Source organism: Ictidomys tridecemlineatus, chromosome 12 (genome assembly GCF_052094955.1).
Source record: "Ictidomys tridecemlineatus isolate mIctTri1 chromosome 12, mIctTri1.hap1, whole genome shotgun sequence".
Classification (NCBI taxonomy): domain Eukaryota; kingdom Metazoa; phylum Chordata; class Mammalia; order Rodentia; family Sciuridae; genus Ictidomys; species Ictidomys tridecemlineatus.
This window is the reverse complement of record NC_135488.1, coordinates 67,462,255-67,482,646: the sequence shown is the minus strand read 5'-3', so window position 1 is coordinate 67,482,646 and position 20,392 is coordinate 67,462,255. Positions and strand designations below refer to the sequence as shown.

The window sequence follows — 20,392 nt, the reverse complement described above, 5'->3', positions numbered from 1 at the left end:
TGCCACTGTACCAGAACGTGTGCAGCATTGTGAAAGTACAGTTTATTATAGATATTTAATGATGAAAATCTGTTATAAATTGCTGGTGGTACTGTGAATTAAAATATAAAAGGAAAGTAGTTCATTAAAATGCAAAATGTATGAGCCTTCACTTACTCTCCATGTGTGCACCTGTATGGGTGTGAGGCAGGAGGGCCAGCTGGACGGAGACAGAGTACACAGGTACTGGGAATCTTCAGGAGCACTCACTCAGTCCTGCAAGAACAGAAGAGACTGCCCATGTGCCAGACAGTCCTAAGCCTTTCGGTCTGTATGAACTGTCACTGCTCTTAAAGACATAACCTCACGTGTTCTGCAGGAGTCAGAAAATAGAACATGCCTGCAGGTTGCTTAGGCATTTGAGTCTGGGATGCAGCCCTCCTTGGCAGGTTTGTAAAGTGGGACTCTGAGTAGATGCTGAGGTCTTAATCCTTGATCCAGCTCAGTTTGCTGTGTTCACCATAGCACACTCAATAACTCTTTCACTTGGTTGCCTTCTTGGTTGCATTTAAGAAACTGCCCCCTGGGCAACTAAGCTAAGAAAGCTGCTGCTCTCATCTGGCAGGTCCAACAGGAGAAGGATGACAGGAGAATGCAGATGCTCTTTCCTTTATGCACATTCCAGTTGAGCATTCTAAGTCCTGCACAGCGGGTTCCTAGAGACTCCTAGAGCAGGGCCCATGAAATCTCCTTGGTTATCGGTGCAGATCGGGCTGTCCTAGTCTGACAGCCAAGTAGCCAGGTGTTCTGCACAGGTGCTGGTGAAAAGTGTAACTTCATGTTTGCCTCATTGCTTTAATGAGAGGGTTGTATCACCCATGTCCATGCAGACATCTGCCCCACCCCTCACCATTCTCAGAAAGAGAAGCTGGGACTGGGGTTGTGGCTCAGTGGTGGAGCGCTTGCCTAGCATGTGTGAGGCACTGGGTTCAATCCTCAACACCACATGAAAATAAATAAATAAAATAAAGGTCTATCAACAATGAGAGAGAGAGAGAGAGAGAGAGAGAGAGAGAGAGAGAGAGAGAGAGAGAGAGAAGCTGATACTGCACCCCAATGGGCTTTAAACTTCCAGGGTGGATTTGAGGATCATGTTGATTGACAGAAGCCTGTGACACACAAACAAAAACATACACATAAGACCCATGATATTCAAACTTAAATTTCACAACCCTAGTTTGCCTAAGAGATCACCTGCTATCCCTTACTACTCTGAGACATCTGTAATTTGCAGAAGTGCTGGTATTTACATTTCCATAGTCCAATCCTGAAGACATAAATTGGAGCTGAGACTGGGGCTCAAACCACTGCTCATCTCCCCTGGTACTCAACCCTATGATAGAGTTAACATTTGGATAAGAATTCATCTTATGATTCTGTCTGTTATAATTTATTCTCCCCCAGTTTACCACGGGCCTTGATATCTTCCTGTGATATTTGTATCTTGTTTTATAGTTATGGTTTTAGACCCTGAGTCACCTTAAGGACCGTGGGATTTAAGTCTTGCTAATAATTGTTATTAAAATTGAAGATGTAAACTGTATCTTCAGGAATGATGTTCATTTTTTCCTACCGTCATATCAATAAAATAAGCCAAGAATTTATAATTACTTATCACATATCCTCTGTGGAGTGGTTAAATAGAATATCCGCTTGTTGCTCTGTTAATTTCTATTGGTTGCAAATGAATAGGAGCAAAATATTCCCGACTGTTTGAATCTACTTTTTGCCACACATTATGGCTTCCCTAACAGCAAACCACAGAGTCTGCTACCAAATGTCCTTTGGTATGCTCTCCTAATAAATAAAGCAGCTAAAATACCAAGTATCTTCATTAAGCATGCAATGATCATTTTAACTGCATCAGCTCTGAGTGACCCATACATCACCTAATCAGACCCATTTAAAGAGAGAGTGAATATGAGTGCATCATCTGTCAATATTGCACTTAGTGGCAATGTCAGTAGAATTTAGTCAAAGAACAATTCTTTAAGTATATCATTATTTCATGGAAAACATTATCTTCAGCATGTACAGGTGGTAGTGTGATGATCTATACAGAAACACATAGGTTTAACCAGATGAATGAAGATTATACTTCATTAGTTTATCATATGACCAGAGATAGCATGATTTAAGAGCCTTTCCCCTCTTTTCAATCATTGTTCCATATGTAATAGTAATGAGGACTTAGCAAACTCCAAGAGCACAAGGCCAACTTCCTTGTTAAAAATTTCTTATAATAAAATCTGTATATTTCATGTGTATGGGGAGAGAAGAATAAGCTCAGGATAAGAAATATATTTTTTTTTTCTGTAGATAAGCAGAACTTAAAAAGGTAAGGTATTTTTCTAGTGCCTCCCCTTCCCACAAACCACCTTACACATTTTAAACAAATCTAAATAGATCATGATTTCAGTCTGCCATTCATTCAACAAACACTGATGCACATATTAATACCATGCCTTGAGAATATTCAGTAGTGAACAAGATCATTTGCTGTGCTTAAGGAGCTTAGAATCTGGTAGGAATGCGTGTGAATAAACAGGCCATGGAAATACAGTAAAAAATAAGTTATAATAGATAGCTTCCTTCTTGCGTGTGGAAAATGCACCTACCTTTGTATTGGAGGATCCTGGGAGTTCTCCCAAGGGAAGGGACATTTTAAATAGCATGTCACAACTTCTCAAATATCATCTCATTTGTTCTCACAATGTTCTTCGAATTAGCTGGTTCCTTGTCACCACCACCTCTTCTGTGGCCCAGGGAAGGGAGGCTCAGCAGAATTGAGTCACTTCATGAAGGTGGGTCACCCAGCAGGTGATTGGGACTTCAGCCCCATATCTGACCCAGAGTGCATATGATTGGGGGAAGCAGAGGAACTTGGAAAGACGAGAAACAGGGGACTGATGTTGTAAAATCTTAGACCACTTAGAAAGTTGCCTCGGTGCCCTGTCAGCTGTCAAAATACCTGGAAACATCACTGCATATTCAGACACCCTAAGCACAGCTCCAGAATAACCACTTTACATATTTTTTTTTAAATAAGGAAAACAAGCTGGTGTAGAATAGAGTCTATTACCATGATTGCTTAAGCTAGCTTTCAAAATTTTAGTTTTCTTCCATACCTTGAGACCTTTTTTTGTCTTCTCTCATGCAGATCATCTTAACACATCTTCATTTTCAAAAGTTCCTGATTTTTCTTAACTTGATCATACTTGCATCTTTTGCCTAGAAAAAAAGATACACATCTGGCTTTGGGCCTGCAGAGACCCCACTCAACTTTTCCATGCTTTTGCTGAGATCAGATTGTGCATGGGAGGAAACTTGTTGCTCAAATATTACAGAGATGCCTGACGTAGGGAAAGTTACTTCTGAGGTGTTTCTGGAAGAAAGATGGCTATGTTTTCTACATCCCTTTTTGGTATCCAATATAGAAATCATCGTCTCCCAGACCACCGGGGTTCCAATGGATGCAATTTGGGGCTATTCCCCAGTCTTGCACACCAGATGAGAAGGAAGCAGGAAATGCTGAGGCTTAGGAGACTTGCTACACCCTAGCCACACAGAGCCACTGGGCAGCAAGACGATCCTGGGACAGAGTAGAAACACCCCCGTTAGAAGAAAAATGCGGCTTTGGAGCACTTAACCTGGATATAGAAGTTGGCTTCTGTGCAGGCAGTTGGGTGGTCCAAGATAGAGTGTCCAAAGGGTGTAGCAAGTTCAGGCCTGGCATTTGGGCATACTCCGTCTGCTAGGTGGGGCCAGCAACAGGAATTCTAGGCCACAGGCCAACTCAGAAGTCAGGCAGGCCTGGCATAGGCATTCTGAAGTCTGGGAGGGAGACATCTCCTCCAGCAGCGGGGATGGAATCAATGTTCAGTACTGAGAAAGAAGGCCTGAGGGAGGGGAAGGGACAGGGCTTCCCAGCCAGCTGATGGTTGGGGTCACAACTGCACTGAGGAGGGAAGCAAGGGAAGAATCCATTGGTTTCTAAGACTTTCTTCTTGCCCCAGGTGGATTTCAGGGTAGTGTGCCTCTGGCGTCATTGTTGTCAAAAGCCCTCTGCCAAGCCTCCCGGTCTCTAGGGGTGTGAGATGGGATTTCTGCATAGCAGATGAGGGACACCACCACCCCTCAGCATGGGGGCAGTGTATGCCTGTCCTTGCTCTAGGCTGATGTCCCAGGGGCAGCCTTGTTTGTGTTTATATATTCCCCCTGCCCTGGGAGGGGAGAGTTTCCTCTCTTTGACACATAAATGGTGAGAGGAAAAACTCTCCTGTGAGCTTCAGGTCATCCTCTTTTTCCCCTTCTTCGACAGAAGCCTGGGGGGTGCCTGGTCAAGGCGAATTTCCCAGTTTCAGAGTGCACAGCGGCCTCAGGAGAAGACAGGTGCCTCCCGGCCTTTCTATTAGCAGAATTTCAGATTCCTGACATGGAGAGACTCTTGAAAACATTTGTGTGATGCTGGAAAATGTCTGCTTTGTCCTCCTTTGTGTCCCAGGCGAGGACCTTTTTGTCATTTCATAGGCAGGCCTGCCTAGGCCCCCAGGGCAGCCAGGACCTAGGGGAGGCACCCTAGCTGGGACAGGATTCCCAGACAGGACTTTTTTTTTTTTTTTTTTTTTAATGTTTTGAAAGCACATTCAGAAAACTTCCTTGGATGGGTATTCTTGATTTTACAAAGGATTGGAACTGATGTCTCTCCATTCTTTTGAACTTTCTTCTCTAAATCCATAAATGTTTAGTACTGGTTTTCTTTGTTTCTGAGTGAGGTTTTTTTTTTTTTTTTCACGTTTAACCTTTTACCATTCCCTTGACCCAGGTGTGCACACTCCCCACCCTGAGACGTGTGCTCTGTGTAGCTTCCTTCTTTGGAAGGGTGTGCTGGCTTGGACAGCAGACAGCAGTGAGATAGAGCCCTCAGCACCCTTGAAAGGCTTCTTGGAGGCTAAGGAAATGCACCTTGGTTGATATTATCTAATCTGATGAGACTGAAAGGAGAGGGTAGCTCTAGAGTGATTAGGAGGTTAGCCTAAGGTCAGGCTTGAATTTGAGTCCACAAAGACCTCTATTTCCTTATCTTGCAACAAGGGTTTTGCAAGGATTAAATGAGATAATTCAGAAAAGTACTTAGCAGGGTGTATTATCTCTGTGCAGTCTATAATCACCAATTAGTAAATATAGGTTATTTCTCTTAGGTTTTAGTCTTTGAGAAATCAGTGCCAAATAAGATTTTTTTTCTTTCTTTTTTTCTTTTTTTTGAGGGGCGGGGGTGGTACTGGAAGGTTGAACCCAGGGGTGCTTTACTACTTAGCTACACCCTTTGTCTTTTTTATTTTGCAACAGTATTTCCCTAAGTTTGCAATCCTCCTGCCTCAGCCTCCTCAGCTGCTGGAATTACAGGCATATGCCATTGCACCTGGCAAGAAAGAAGTTTTTTAAATATATATAAAGTTTTTTTAAAAAATTGACTTTTTTCTTTTCTTTTCCTTTCTTTTTCTATCATGATAACAAATTTCATTTTAATTTCTAAAGCTCTTATGAGGATTATTTGACCTAAATTCAATGTCATGTATAATTTCAAATATCTAGTAAGTGCTCAATAAATGTTAGCTTTTAGTATTTCTATTTTTCTCACTATCTAAACAAGAGACGGAAACTTTGGCTTATTTTTCTATAGTGCATTTCACTTTTCCTGGATTTCAAAGGTATTTTCTGAAATGATAGAACTTTTTTTCATGTTAGTAAAACAAAAACACTTGCCGTTAATGCCTGCTGCAGAAATATTATGTAGAATCCAGAGGGCAAGTTATTATGAATTAACCTTTTTTTGTGTGTGGGGAAATAAGAACCTGCATAGTAGTCCCCTTTATCTGTGGCTCTGCTTTCTACAGTTTCAGTTACCTGGGGTTATCTATGATCCAAAAATATTAAGTGGAAAGTTCCAGAAAGAAATAATACATTGTTTTTCATCATTTTAAAGTAAATTTTATTACAATATGTTGTCATAATTGTTCTCTTTTATGATTAGTCATTGTTGTTGATCTTTCACTGTGCCTAATATAAAATTAAACTTTATCATGAGGATGCACATTCAGGAAAAGGCATTGCATCTGTACTGTCTGGCACTGTTCTTAGTTTCTAGCATCCAGTAGAGATCTTGGAAGGTGTCCCCTGAGGGTACAAGGGGACAACTATACTAGTAAAAGTTGCTTTGTACTGTGTCCCCATCCACCAGTAGGCAGCCAGCTCTGTGCAATGGGATGATCCAGGTAACACTGCCATCTTACTCTGAAGTACACTTACAGAGCTCTAGCTCACTCCAGGGTTTTAAGAAAAGGAAAGAGAAACAAAAGGAAAGGAAGGAAGAGAGAAGTGTGCAGTGATGGATAGGAAAGTGGGTGTGGGTATTTTAGGATTGTCTGGCCCCTAGGAATGGGAATGGGATGGCAAGAGTAGCAGTACTTGTCTTAAGGCTCTGGGTGAGGCCTTCAGATTGTCTCTCTGCTCAAAGAAATCTCCCATTAGCCAAAAAAACACAAGTACTCACTTTCACCGAGCCAAGTTGCTGCTGCCAGGTGAAGTGTCAAACATCTCTTAAGCAGCTTGTTTTATTTAACATGCCCAACAACTCTTAGGTGTCGGTGTCAGTACTCTGACTGTGTTCACTCTTTCCAGAGGGATAGAAGAGAGACCTAGAGAGGTTGAACAACTCTCCCAGGGTCTCGCAGTTATTAAGTGGTACAGATGGGATTTACATAAACCCAGACAATCTGAGTCCAGGGACTACACTATCCTCTTACAATACCTCCAAGGTGGAGACAAGAAGCGAGGAATCTTACAAGGTGAAGAGATACTGGGGAGCAAGGCCTGTGGCACTAACAGAAAGAATCCTGATTCAACCTGGCTTTTTCTGCTGTACCAGTTAGTCTGAGAAACATCACTGATGCCACCTATTTAAAATATGAGGCCCAAGTAGCCTTGTGTCCATTCTTGTCCAGCAAGTGCATGTACAGTCTTCACTGCACAGAGTAGCCAGAGACCACCCCTGTTTACCTCTTCAGCGAGGCAGACATGTGCTCCCAACACACCCAGCTTTATTTGCTTGGAGAAGAAGCTTCTCCACAATCTTGCGGAGAGTCACAGTGAGCTCCTAGACTGGCAGCATAGGATGCACAGATCCCCGAGCTCGTAAGAAATGCAGAATCCCAGGCTCTTGGCTGCTAAATCTGAACCTGCAGTTTAACAAAATCCCAGGTGCTTCGTGTGCACATGAAAGTGAATAGCGCTGCTCTAGAAGGTTAGCCTTATCTTTACTCGTCCCACCAAACTGAAGCCACCGGTTTGCAAAGTATGCTTATTGAAAGGCAAGCACTTGTCCCTAATTAATCGAGTGGCTGGTGTGAGTGGCACTACAAATCCACAAAAGAACTGGAATCTCCTTAATCAAAGGAAAGCGCATTAGGTGCAATAATAGATGCATGCCAGTGATTCTCCAACCTCTGCTTGGGTTTTTAGGTGGCTTTGTAATCAGAGGGTAGCGAAGCTTTGTTATTATTATTATTTTCATCCCAACTTCATTCTTTCATTCCAATTTCATTTCTTACCTATTTTACTTCTAACTGTACTTAATATATCTTTCTTCTCCCAAACACTCAGTAATTCACATTTCAAAGCCTCGCCTCATTTTACTTCGTTTGCAAAGAAATCGCCATGGACAGAACAGCATTTCTTTCTCCTCCCTTGACACTTGACGTTTCCTGTCCTCCAAATTCTGCCTCACTTCACATCATTTTCCTTGCTGAGTCCTGTTCCCCCTTCAAATGTCCAGTGGCCCTACCTGCAACCCTGTCTTCCCTTATACTTCCTTACCAATGAGAACAGAATAAAAGGGCATCCGTGAGGGAGGAAGAGGAGAGTGTCCCCGTGAGTGTCTTGAGACAAGGTTCCCGGGAAGCCAAGGAGAATCAGAAGGTGGACGGGTTGCATCACATTTAACCAATGCCTCACGGTCATTGCTATGAAGGCTGTAGGCCCTCTAGCCACACAGAGCAGCAAAGACAGGGTACTCATGTGGAAAGAGTTTCTATAGAGTACAGACACAGCATGCTGGTTTATCTGGTGTCATTCAAGAATGATGTGGTCCAGATGAACAGAATCCTACTTTTAAAAATATTACAATTTTAAGGGTATTTTGATGAAAGTATTTCCAGGCTGTACATATTCTCTATTAAACTGATTATAATAAATATTTCAAATGTAATTTGAGGTCAGTAGACATGTGAGTTATGTGTTAGATATTTTCACATATGTGCTATGTGTTATATATTTTAAAGAGGGTCTACACAGCCTTTTAAGCATTTATGGGGTTGTTTTTCACTATGTGAAAGTTCCCTAGTATGTAATGCCTCTTAGGTTCTAATTTTTTATATTTTTATGTTTTGCTTCTGTATATTATTATTATTATTATTATTATTATTATTATTATTATTATTACAAAGCTCTCAGTGTACAGACCTCAAGGCCAGAAATCAGATGAGCAAACATTTGAGAACTGCAAACGAAATAAATGTAACTCTCTTTGATTGAGCATCTTTGGTCATTGATCTATAGAAAGTGTACAAGTTTTACCAGAAAAAAAAATCTATGGTTCTATCTGCTGGTTTTCAATGTGGTGGTACAAAAATCTCTAATACTGGGATCTTTCTTTGCCTACTCCCTGAAATACTCATTGAATTGGTCTCCAGTGCCATGTAGGCACCAGGATTTATAAAAGGTACAACATGTCAGGCGCAGTGGCCAGGTCTGCAATCCCAGCAGCTCAGGAGGTGAAGGAAGGAGGATCACGAGTTCAAAGCCAGCCTCCGCAAAAGCAAGGTGCTGAGCAACTCAGTAAGACCCTGTCTCTAAATAAAATACAAAATAGGGCTGGGGATGTGGCTCAGTGATCAAGTGGCCCTGAGTTCAATCACCAGTACCCAAATAAAAAGAAAAAGAAAAAAAAAAAAGCTACAACATGATTCTACATGTAGCTAAAGTTGAGAACCATTATTGCTAATCTGGATTTCAGAAACTTTTTTAAAAATCCCATTTTTCAAGCATTCACCTGGTAATTGAGTTGTTGAAAAAGTGAACTCTGAGATAAATAAGAACTATCCTATCTGTGTAAAAGTGTATGTATGTATACACATGCATGCCTAATAACAAACACACAAAGTACTATAGAAGTTTTAAAATAAGGAAACTTTTTTAAGGCATCATGCAAATATGTGTATGTGGGATGTGTGTGTGTGTGTGTGTGTGTGTTTGCCTGTCTATAAGGTCCCAAGTGTGACATCTGTTTTCTTTTTTCCTAAAAAAATCTATTTTCATGATTATATAGAACTTTATGCTCATTCATTAATATATGACTTATTGATATTTGGAGAGATTATTTTAAGTAATGGACTCGCATTACTAAAAGAACTTGACGAAACAGGCTAGGTGCGGGTTCTCAAAAGACTTTCTGAACTGTTGATTCAAAATAAAACTTCATGACTTCGGCACTGTTTTACCTTTGCATTTCCAAGTGTATTTTCTTAGAAACAAAGTTGGGGGATTTCCATTTTGTTTTACTGTTAGTGCAATATGTAGATTTCAGTAATATTTTGCAGCATACTCACATCCTGAAGTTTCTAAGACTCTATTAAGAAGTTATGCTGTTTTTGCAGGGATTTTCCATGGTGTTTAGTTTAAAAAAAATGCTGAATGGATGAAAAAAAGAGTAAGATTTCTCTCTCTCTCTCTCTCTCTCTCTCTCTCTCTCTCTCTCTCCTCTCCTCTCCTCTCCTCCCCACCCCCATTCATCACTGCTGTTTGTCCTCTGTGTGTAGGCAACTAATTTACTATTGTTCCCCTGAGGGGAAATCAAGTCAAAAAGTCATATTCAATTATTAGAAAAAGGTATTTCTATCTTAAAAAATGAAGTACAGTCAGGTGTGATGGTACACGCCTATAAACCCAGCTACTCAGGAGGCTGAGGCAGGAGGATGGGAAGTTCAAGGCCAGCCTGGGCAACTTAGCAAGACCCTTTCTCAAATACAGAATGAAAAGGCTGGGGGGCAGGAGGCAGTGGTGTAGTTCAGTGATAGAGCATTCCTGGGTTCAATTTCTGGTAGCAGCCCACCCCACCAAAAAAGTTCATCTGATTTCTTAGTAAATGTCATGTCTGTCCAAAGTACCCTATTTGTATGAACACTTATGTAGATAAATCTTAAGCAGACTATAAATATAAATACTGACCCACTCTAATGCACAATGCTTACATTTTATAAATTTAGGGAGTCCCCTGTCTTCATTTAATTTCCTCAAGTGCACATTAAGATTTTGAAAAAAAAAATTCTGTTCCATAAAGATTTAGTAAATATTTTCATTCTGGGTCTCAGTTATTATGTTGAATGCCTTCCAAATTTTTCACCCAGTTACGTTTTATACATTATTTGTGTTGACAGTGAAGAATCCTGAAGTGATAGAAGCTTAATCGAATGCACTATTTATAGTGAGGAAGTTATTCCAAATTTATTTCAACAGGCTGGCCATCTCTGACATAAACACCCAAATTATGAATGACCTACATATACACACAAATATTCAACCTAGATCTCTGGCTTGTATTCTCGCTGTGTTACATCCATGGAATCATTAACTGTCATGACAATTTCTGTAAAAACCTTGGAGTGTTTAGAGACACCTGACCTCCCAAATCTAGGCAGGAGTAAAGTGGGGGGATGGCAAACTGGGGTGCGTGGTGGCGACAAGGGATGGGATGTCATGATCAGTTTGAAGAGACACTGGGCTCTTTTGTGAGAGTGGCATCTGTTAATTAAAAAATAAAATAAAACCAAACCAAACTCTCTTCCCCAACACAAGCTGTGTGTTTTTTAAAAAAATCTTGCTTATTTACTTTGCCTAAAATTCTGCCATTTAAAGACTCAGATTCATTTGCATTCACACGTCTGTTTTTTAAAAATGCCCCATGCTTCTGGGTAGTTGAAAAGAACATCAGTTATTCCTTCCCTCATCTAAATTGGTCTTTTGGATGGCTTTTCACTGAAAGTTGGGCTTAGGTCAACAATCCTAAAAGGGTGGGCATTTTGTTGTTGTTGTTGGGAAGTGATGGGGGTTAATTCAGAGCAGGAGAAGAATAGGTCCAGGTGGAAGGGCAAGAGCCTCCTCTAGGTAAGTGTTGTATACCTGGAAACTCCAGGAAGGGGGTGCTGTGGAGAGAGACAGAAAAGGAGTGCTGCAAGCTATTACACATGTTCTCATATTTTCCTAAGCTGCTTCTCTCTCTCTCTCTCTCTCTCCTCCCCCAACCCCAATTCATCACTCTGTCCTCTGTATGTAGGCAGCTCTATGCATTCTATGCACCGGAATATGAGAAGAAACTCAACTTCCTCCTTATTCCTGTTCTTTTTGACTCCTTACACTCAGGGCTCAGATGTCACCTGGAACTTCATTTACTTACTGAATTACTTTGCCTTTGCCAGGCTGGCTTTAGCCATTCATAACTTCATTCATAACTTGCTTCTTCTATGTGAAAATGGGTTCTAAATGTCCTGGATACCTATTTACCAGTTGACATCAGGATGTAACGTGTATCTAACCAGGCACGGTGATGCACGTCTGCAATCCCACCAGCTCAGGAGGCTGAGGCAGGAGGATCTCCTGTTTGCCACAAGCTTCAGCAACTTAGTGAGACTCTGTTTCAACATAAAAATTAGCAAGGACTGGGGATGTAGTTCAATGGTAAAGGGACCCTGGGGGTTCCATAAATAAATAGAAATGATTCACTAAATAGTAAGAATATTTCTACAAGAAAATTTCTCTCCAAAACAAAACAAACAACCAAACAAAACAGTCGTGTGTTAACATGTGTCTTAATTGGAGACAACCTGAATGGACTCAGTGAGTTTCTATTGTCCCTCATTCTTCAATCTTAGTTTAAAAATGGGGGATGTGTTAGTGAGCTTTCCATGGCTGTGACAAAAATACTTGACAAGGACAATTAAGAGGTAAAACTGACTTATTTTGGCTTATGATTTTAGATGTTTTGAGTCCATGGTCAGCCAGCTCCCAGGGAGAACAGCAGGTTGGCATGGCATGGCAGAGGGAAGCTACTCAAGGCAGCCAGGAAGCAAACAGTGTGAGAGGATGGGGCTGCGGCCGTGGCTCAGTGGCAGAGTGCTTGCCTAGGACGTGTGAGGCCCTGGGTTTGAGTCTCAGCACCATATAAAAATAAGTACAATAAAGGCCCATTGACAACTAAAAAAAAAAACAAAAAAAAAGAGGAAGGGGCCAGGGTCATATGTAGATGCCAGCCATGCCCCCCAGTGACCTACTTCCTCCAGCCATGCCCCACCTACCCCCTAGTTACCTCGCACTATTATTAACCCACCAGCTGGATTATCCTGATGACGTCAGAGCCCTCACGATCCAGTCGTCTGACTTCTGACCGCTGCTGCATTGCCTAACACTTAACTTTTGGGGAGACATTGCAGATCTAAACTGTAACAGAGGATGTTAGGTTGAACTAGAAAGAGACACGGAGGAGTGAGGCTTTATTTGATCAAATTTAGGTACTATTAGGGCGAGCAAGGGAGAGGACACCCATAGCTCCACAGAAATACGCTGATAGGTCCAGACTCTCTGCGCTGCAGGGACAGACACCCACAAGGCCCTGTGTGGTCTCGCCTCTCCTGTCTCCCCTGCCCCATCTTGTTCCACTTTCCTGGGTTCCAATTCTGTGGTTGTTGTGCCACACAAGGCCTTGGTGCCAGCTCTTCCAGATGTCTTGGAGCACTCTCCTCTGCCCTCTGTCCTAGGCTGCCCATCACATCTAGTGGACTTCCCCCCCCCCACCGTCCTGCTTCCGATTTCTGCTCTTGACCACACCTGCCTCAGGTGATTCCTTTTATTTCACACATTTGCTCATTTCTATTTCTTTGGGATTAAGTGCTTCATTTTGCAGTTGTACATTAATTAATGCAATTATTTTGTTTAACGTTTGTGCCGTCTAATGGGAATACTTGATGGAAACAGACTCTTTCTGACGCTCTTCACCATTTGTGTCTCTAAGTGTTTTCAGAGTGTTTGGGACATAGTAAGAGTTCGCTGCATTATTGTTAAATGGGTGAATAAAAATGAGTGACCGTAAATGTACAAGATGGTTCTCTGTATGGGGCTCATGTTTATTTATTTATTTATTTATTTGGTGCCAGGGATTGAATTCAGGGGCACTTGGCCACTGAGCCACATCCCCAGCCCTATTTTGTATTTTATTTAGAGACAGGGTCTCCCCGAGTTGCCTAGTGCCTCGCTTTTGCTGAGGCTGGCTTTGAACTTGAGATCCTCCTGCCTCTACCTCCCAAGCCACTGGAATTACAGGCATGCGCCACTGTGTCCAGTGGGGCTTATTTTTAAATGCCACATTTTTCTCTTTAGAGAAGGCGACTAGTACACTGGCAGAAAGAAGGACTTTCTACAGACTCTGATTCTCCAATTCTTAGGTTTCTGTATGTCAGAAGTCCACTGAAGACTGTGAGCTCATTCTACCGTGGTTAAGTATTATCAATTTCTTGTCCCCATTTGACAAACCCCAATTTAACCAGAAAGGGAAAGCTTCATGGCAAACCTCCATGGGGCACATGGAGCTATTTGTTATTATAAGTGCCACAAGATGGCATTCCAAATCTCCTCTCACACTAGTCTTAGGTCCATCTTTTCCATCCATGCTGTTGGTCTGTCTCTGCCATAGAACATGTGTTGAGCTCCTTCTAGAACTTAGCCCTTTTATGGCAGGTGTCCACAGCTAACTCCTTATTTTTTTTTCCCCCAAAAGAATCACCTCAAATTTTTTCAGGAAAACTGTGGGTAACAAAATAAAGTAACATAAGAATGTGCTCTTCTTTTCTGTTTTTTTTTTTTTTTTCTAATCAACGGGAAGTCACTTTGAACAAAGAAAATCAAGGAAAACGTCTGCACCTAAGGATGAGAAGATATTAAAAATTATTTTTTAAAAATGCACAGGAAAGGATAGAAAAGGGAGGCCAAAGTGTTAACAGAATCCTAATGAAACTTTCAAGTCAATCATTGGATTTAGATAATTACATTTTTGTATATTAGCCTCAGATTTGGAAGTACATGAAATGCACTGTGTAACAAGACTTAAGGAATTGAAGTGTATTTTCATATATCTGACTAGCTCCTTCCTCATGTCACCTAGGATCCTATGACATTTCATTTGTGTCACAGTATCAGATACTGAAGTCCTCAGATAACCTGTTGCTGGAAAATTGCTGAGGCAGATGTGCAAGAATGCTATGGGAAAAACCAAGGAAGTCCAGAGTTTTGAGGGGTTTTATATTTATCACCAGATGTTTACAGTGTGGGTCTGGAGTTTGAGCTCAGGCCCAAATTATCTGCTTTAGGTAATTGAGGTTCTTTGCTGTGGTAAAACTGGGAGATGTGTCAAGGGGGGGAAATAAGTAATTCATTGGGAAACATGCAGAAGGAAACAGCCTTTGCTTTATTTTGTAAAGCTGAGCCCGAAAGAAAATGCACAAACAGCAAAATATTTTAAGTAAATCATTTTAAGTGACAATTATAGGAAGTAGTGGTATATTTTTTGAAAGACTATTGTAAATGTTATAAGTAATTCTGATACTTTAATTGTCAGGACTTTCTTTGTCCAAGATAGGCTTAAGTTTCCAAGGAAACATCCTAGCTCCAGTGAATGCATTTCTTTTATGTTTTCTGATAGTTGTTTCTCGAATTTCATTGGTGAACCTTTTTCAAGAGTCTGATATATGCACGTCTCAAAAAGAAATGTAACAGGTGGAAACTGAAATTATGGCTTTTCTCCACACAGCAAAAAAAAAAAAATACAGTCATGCATTTATTCTTTCATTTAATAAGCAACGAACAAGTTGTAACCTTGACACCAGGGTAACACTGGGGTTAGGGAACAGAGAAGTATATGACTTGGTCTCTGCTTTCAGATCCTATGATCAAGTCAAGAGGATATATCCGGAAGTCAATATTGTCTTAGTCAAGTACAAAGCTCAGAGGATGGAGAAATGTCAGGAGAAGAAAAAACACTCTGGAGTGTGTGTGTGTGTGTGTGTGTGTGTGTGTGTGTGTGTGTGTGTATAGGGGGGAGGTCACTAAATCAGCCAGAGTCCAGCTAATGTATCTTACAGGATATGGCAGTTGAGCAGAGCATTAAAGGTCACCAAGAAGTCTGCCATGTTGCTGGGGAAGAAAGAGAAGGTTGCCCCTGGGTGAGGGACTAGCACAAGAAAATGCCAAGAGATCTGGAGAACTCTGCATGGGGTGATGAGAACTTGGGGTAGGCTCAGGATCAGGTGAGAGGGGAATACCTAGACATATAGGGACTTGGCAACAGCTAGGCTGCAAACACACCCCGGAGAGAGATCCTGAAAGGCCCTCCATGCCAGGCTGCAAAGTGTGACCTTTATCCTGAAGGCAAAGGGGAGCCACGGAAGGATTTTAAGAGCCAGTGTGATATGAGCAGATATGTGCTTTGGAAAAATGATTCTGGCAGCCATAATACATTCTAAATGAAGACAAAAACCTCTCCTTAAGACCTCTGAAGTATTCTAGCTGGTTCCTGAGGAAGGGCTGTCTGTAAATCTTACCACTTATCCTCTTAACATAACATAGAAACATTATCCCACCTGACTTCTGGATAACTAGACACCACCAGGAGCTAGAGAAGTGGGTTTGGGGAAATTTTTACATTTTTCCCAAACCAATCCTGCATAGGCGTCTACAAAGGAAACCCAGCCTTTTCATATGGAGGAGAAATTTGTGCCAGCAGCCACTAGAAAGGCAGGAACATTCTACACACTACTTTAGGGGCAAGTGCCATATTTTCTCATTGTAGATATGCTATGGGAGAAAAGAGAAAAAGGCACCCTACTGTAGTGCTTTCTTTTTGTCAGCAATCACAATATGGGACAACATTGCTGTTTGCCTGAAAATTAGCCAACTGACAACCTGAGCTATGCATTCACAAGCGTGCTTTTGAATCGACCACTTAGACCTCTTTCAGTGTAAAGTAGAAGGTACTCAGTGTTGAAGGCTACAGTTATGGACGTTGTAAGAAACACTCCATTCCGAAACACAGCAAGAGCGGGGAAAGTCAAGGTCAAAGACAAGATAGAACCCCAAATTATGAAGCTTCCATACAAAGATGTCATAGAAAAGAGTCTTGACTCCATGGTGGCTTCCAGTTGGCTCCTAGCAAAACAAGAGGGTCCACCACCTTACATATTCATTTGCCCTGATGGTTGAAAGTTCATATGAGGAGCCTTGTCTCTCTAACAGAGGGCCCTGTGACAGACTCCCCACTTTATTTTTACCTGATGGCCCAATGATACCAAGAGTTCTGATCAGTTGTGATGTAAATCTTGGGCACTTTTTGGGGTTTTGTTCTTGCCTCACTCCCAGTAAGTTTTGGGGACTGGCAGCCCTGGGGCGGGGGAATTAGTAGGGATAGAAAAATGGGAGCAGAGCTTTGACCTGCCAGAGAGGAGCCCCTGCTGACACGGTCAGTCTGACCCATTGAATGGCCTGAATACGATAAATGCCGCTTTATCCCTCCTTGAAAGGCAGGAGATAGCACAGTCTAAATGCCCGGGCATGCTTAAATAGGCGACTCGGGATGTTTGAGTTGAGCGTGTTTGAAATCTGAGCTCTCTGACAGCCTGGGAGCTGCCACAGGTCACCTGCCTTGCTCCGTAGGGACAGGCCCAGGTCTCACAAGAAATTGTCCGTAGACGAATTGTAGTACAAATTCCTTTCTTTGTTGGTTGGCCTCTTTCACTAGACCATGGCCTATAAAATTTTGTAAAAACAATTCTTAAATATTATTTGAAAGGGCAAATGGCCCACGCTGAAAGGTTTGACAGTTTGACATATAGTGCCTGGTTTTGATAGCTCGGAAACTGCACAGTGTGGCCAAGATTCTCTCCACCTCCCCCCCCCACCCCTGTTAGAAGCCTGGTGTTTTTTAAATAGTGTCTTGTTGCTGTGCAGAGTTCCTTGGCTCCTCGCAATCTGACAGGCCATGAGTGTGCTTCAGTGATCTTAAATCCTTTTAGACTAATTTGTGACCGAGCAGAAAAATAGCTAGCACCTTGGAATCCAGCGTCCGAAAAGCATAGAACCAGGTACTGCCAATTAAAGAGCCTTTCGGATAATCATATCAAAGCAGACCACTCCGGCCTTCTGATAACACCAGAGCCAATGCCTAGAGAGAGAAGAGCCCAGAGTTTCACTTCAGTGAGGGGAAAGAAAGGGATTTGAGTGGCCTGGTCTCATCAGAGCCCAGGAAGTCGCAGGGAGTGGATTTCTGCATTAGAATGTTACCTCTGTGCAGTCAGTGTGCACTCAGCGCCCCACGGCTGCCTCTGCATAGCCAAAGGCCATTTCCAGGAGCCTCTGGCCCCGCAGTCACTGGCCTGCTAGTTAATTGCCACACGGACTTCATGACACATGGGCAGATAATATGACATTTTCGGTTTCTGTCACTAGCAAACGCCACAACGTCGCTTGCACTAGTTGCTAAGAAGCTGTCAGAAACCATTAGCAGTTGGCTAAAGTCGCCCTATGGCATTTCCTCATAGCATCAGCAAAACGAGCATAAATCACCCACTGGAGCCTACTGCTATCCTAATGAGGCTGTAAGCTTGTTTATGGACTAGCATCATTTTTATGATTATTTCCACCTTTTCAGTTTGCCTTCATTTGGCGGCAAGAGAAGTCAGCTCCAGGAATGAAGTCACTGCTGACATTTTACAAATGTGGTTCAGAGCTGCTGCCTGCTGCCGTGTGGTCGGCCGGCGGTTCTCCAAGTTTGTTTAGTGATCTTAAAAATAAAAAAAATAAAAAAAAAAGGAAATAAATCCTCTGGAGACTGCATAGAGGTGACTGTATCAAATTGCAGAGTGAATGGAAATGCTAAAGGTACAATTGACCATTGAGACTCTCTTCTGAGGTCGAGACGTTCCGAGATCAATTTTCAATTTTCGAAAGTGGAAGAGGTTAAACAATTTATTAAAATCTATGAAAGTGTTTGCTTTTAGAATAGTCTGTTTTATTATGCTCTTCTCCTTCCCCATCGTCTCCGTTTCCCTGACTGTGTCGGAAAGGAGCAGGGTTTATTGTTCTAGGCTTTTCTGAACATGCACCAGTATTTACACTGGATTGAAAGCATTTGCTTCCAATGAAAATCTTGTCTTAGATTACAACCCAGCAGTGTAATTTCCCTCCCAGATGGGAGTAAAGTAGCTGTATTTGCCTAAAAACAGTAGGAAGAACAAACTGTGCATTAAGCCAAGGCTGTTTTTGGCTTGAGCTAATGATGTAATAGAAACCTTTTATTCGGGAGAGGTCACTGCCAGGGACTGAAGGGGGTGATCTGGCTCCTGCTTGAAAGGTTTCTCCATTGTATCTACATAAGTCTTCACTTAAAAAATTCTGTTCCTAATGCTTCTGCTTTCATACAGCAGAAATAAACAGGAAAGGTTCTGGTGAGTGTTACACATGGAATGCAGAAAACCTTCCTCCCCTAATGGAGTATATAATTCAGGTGCCCTCAAGGCACGCTTTCAGGAATTCTTTTGCCTGAGGTAATGGGAAGCTAAGGCTGCTTTAAGGCCTTGATTATCTATTGATGCACAAAGCTGGAAAAAAGTCATCTCCACTGGATTATAGTAGATATTTCCATAAATTATCAATGAATTCTCTTCTAGGCAGGCGCTTGGCATTGCTTGCTAAATTAATCTGAAGGGGTTTGAGAGGGATAAAAAGGCTATTTTTTTTTTAAAGGTGGAAAACAATCACGAGAGGTGGGGAAAAACAGTATTGTTAGGTTAGAAGCTTTTCATTTTTAATCAATGATCAAGTCATATATTTCTTTTCCTTGGTTACCTTTTGCATATTGAAAGTGGATTAGCCCATTGAAAATTTAAATGCTGAGGGTTGTTTTCCTTTCTCATGTTTCTTTAATGAATTGTTATTTTATATGGTGAATTGCTTCTCTGTATAAAAAGCCTCTTTAAATACTGGACTTTCAAAGAATTTATTAGGCAAACCCAAGGGGACTTGTCATAAAACACTTGGTTATGCAAATAAAGACTTGGGTAGGCTGGAAGGGAGCATTGATTTAGGGATGAGGTTGTCTGGTCCAGAATGGACCCCAACAGCTCCACATCCAGCCACATGACCTTGAGCCAGTCACCAAACACAGGACTTTCTTCTCTGATGAAGTGATGGCTTTGGATTGGGGGGTCCTCATGATCTCTTCCAGTAAGAGTCCAGACTGTGAATCTGTGGACCTTTAACAACATAGATCACTTAAAATACGGTGAAATTATGGATTGTAAACCAATGAAAGTTTAAATTCAGAAGCTGTGCAAAAGTTTGGCATTTGTGGCATATGCTACAATAATAGTAGAAATGTTGACATTAGTTCCTCACCCAACAAAGTTTTCCAACTTCAGCTCAGCTCAAGTCAAGGCAATTGAAAACACATAAAATAAAATAAAAAGTGGGTCACTTTTTTTTTTTCTCAAGGGTGGGGGTTGGTTGGGTTTCCTGAGGGAGCTATTACAAATAATTGAGTTTTAACATAACTACTGTAGGTTAGACTGGCATAACTGAAAATGAAATAGAGAATTCTTTCTGGATGTAGAACCTCAAGAAAGGAAATGGGAAATAGAGAAGTTCATGAAGCCTTGTAAATGAATCTGTAGCTAGTTCTTATGTCTAGTCACTGGGAAATCTGTCTTACCACAGTTACCAAGTTCTTTGGACTCTATGGATTCCCCATCCAATAACTTTTTTAACTAAAGGAATGTGCTCTGGGATGTATTTGTTGTCTCTTTTCTAAGCCTGGCTCCTGTAGCTCTTCTTTTCTGGACCCAGATCAACCAGTCCATTTCTAAAAGGCAGAGGCATCCATGGAGACCAGGGCCCTAGGTGGCTCACTGGAGGGGGATGTTTGACAGAAGCTTTGATACTTATTAATGTAGTGGGTTGAGTCCATTATTGTTTTCCCTTTTGACTTTGGTACCAAGACAAAAAAAAAAATAGCTACTTCTCCATTTGGATCTTGTGACTTATTTTCGACACTGATTATATGAATGGAAATTTTATATTTTTTCTTATTAAATGTGGCATTATAACAGGAATACTACTTTTTTTAAAAATTTTGTTGCATCACAGAGCCAAAATATATTCTATAAGAAACAGTTTAAATGTTATTTAAAAAAATGGAAAAATA

At 41.5% G+C, this 20,392-nt stretch overlaps 1 protein-coding gene across 6 annotated transcripts in view; it reads left to right on the top strand.

Annotated features, from left to right (window-relative positions):
- Meis1 (Meis homeobox 1) overlaps nt 1-20,392 on the top strand; it is a 136,465-nt gene that overhangs the window by 54,377 nt on the left and 61,696 nt on the right. The window lies entirely within an intron of this gene.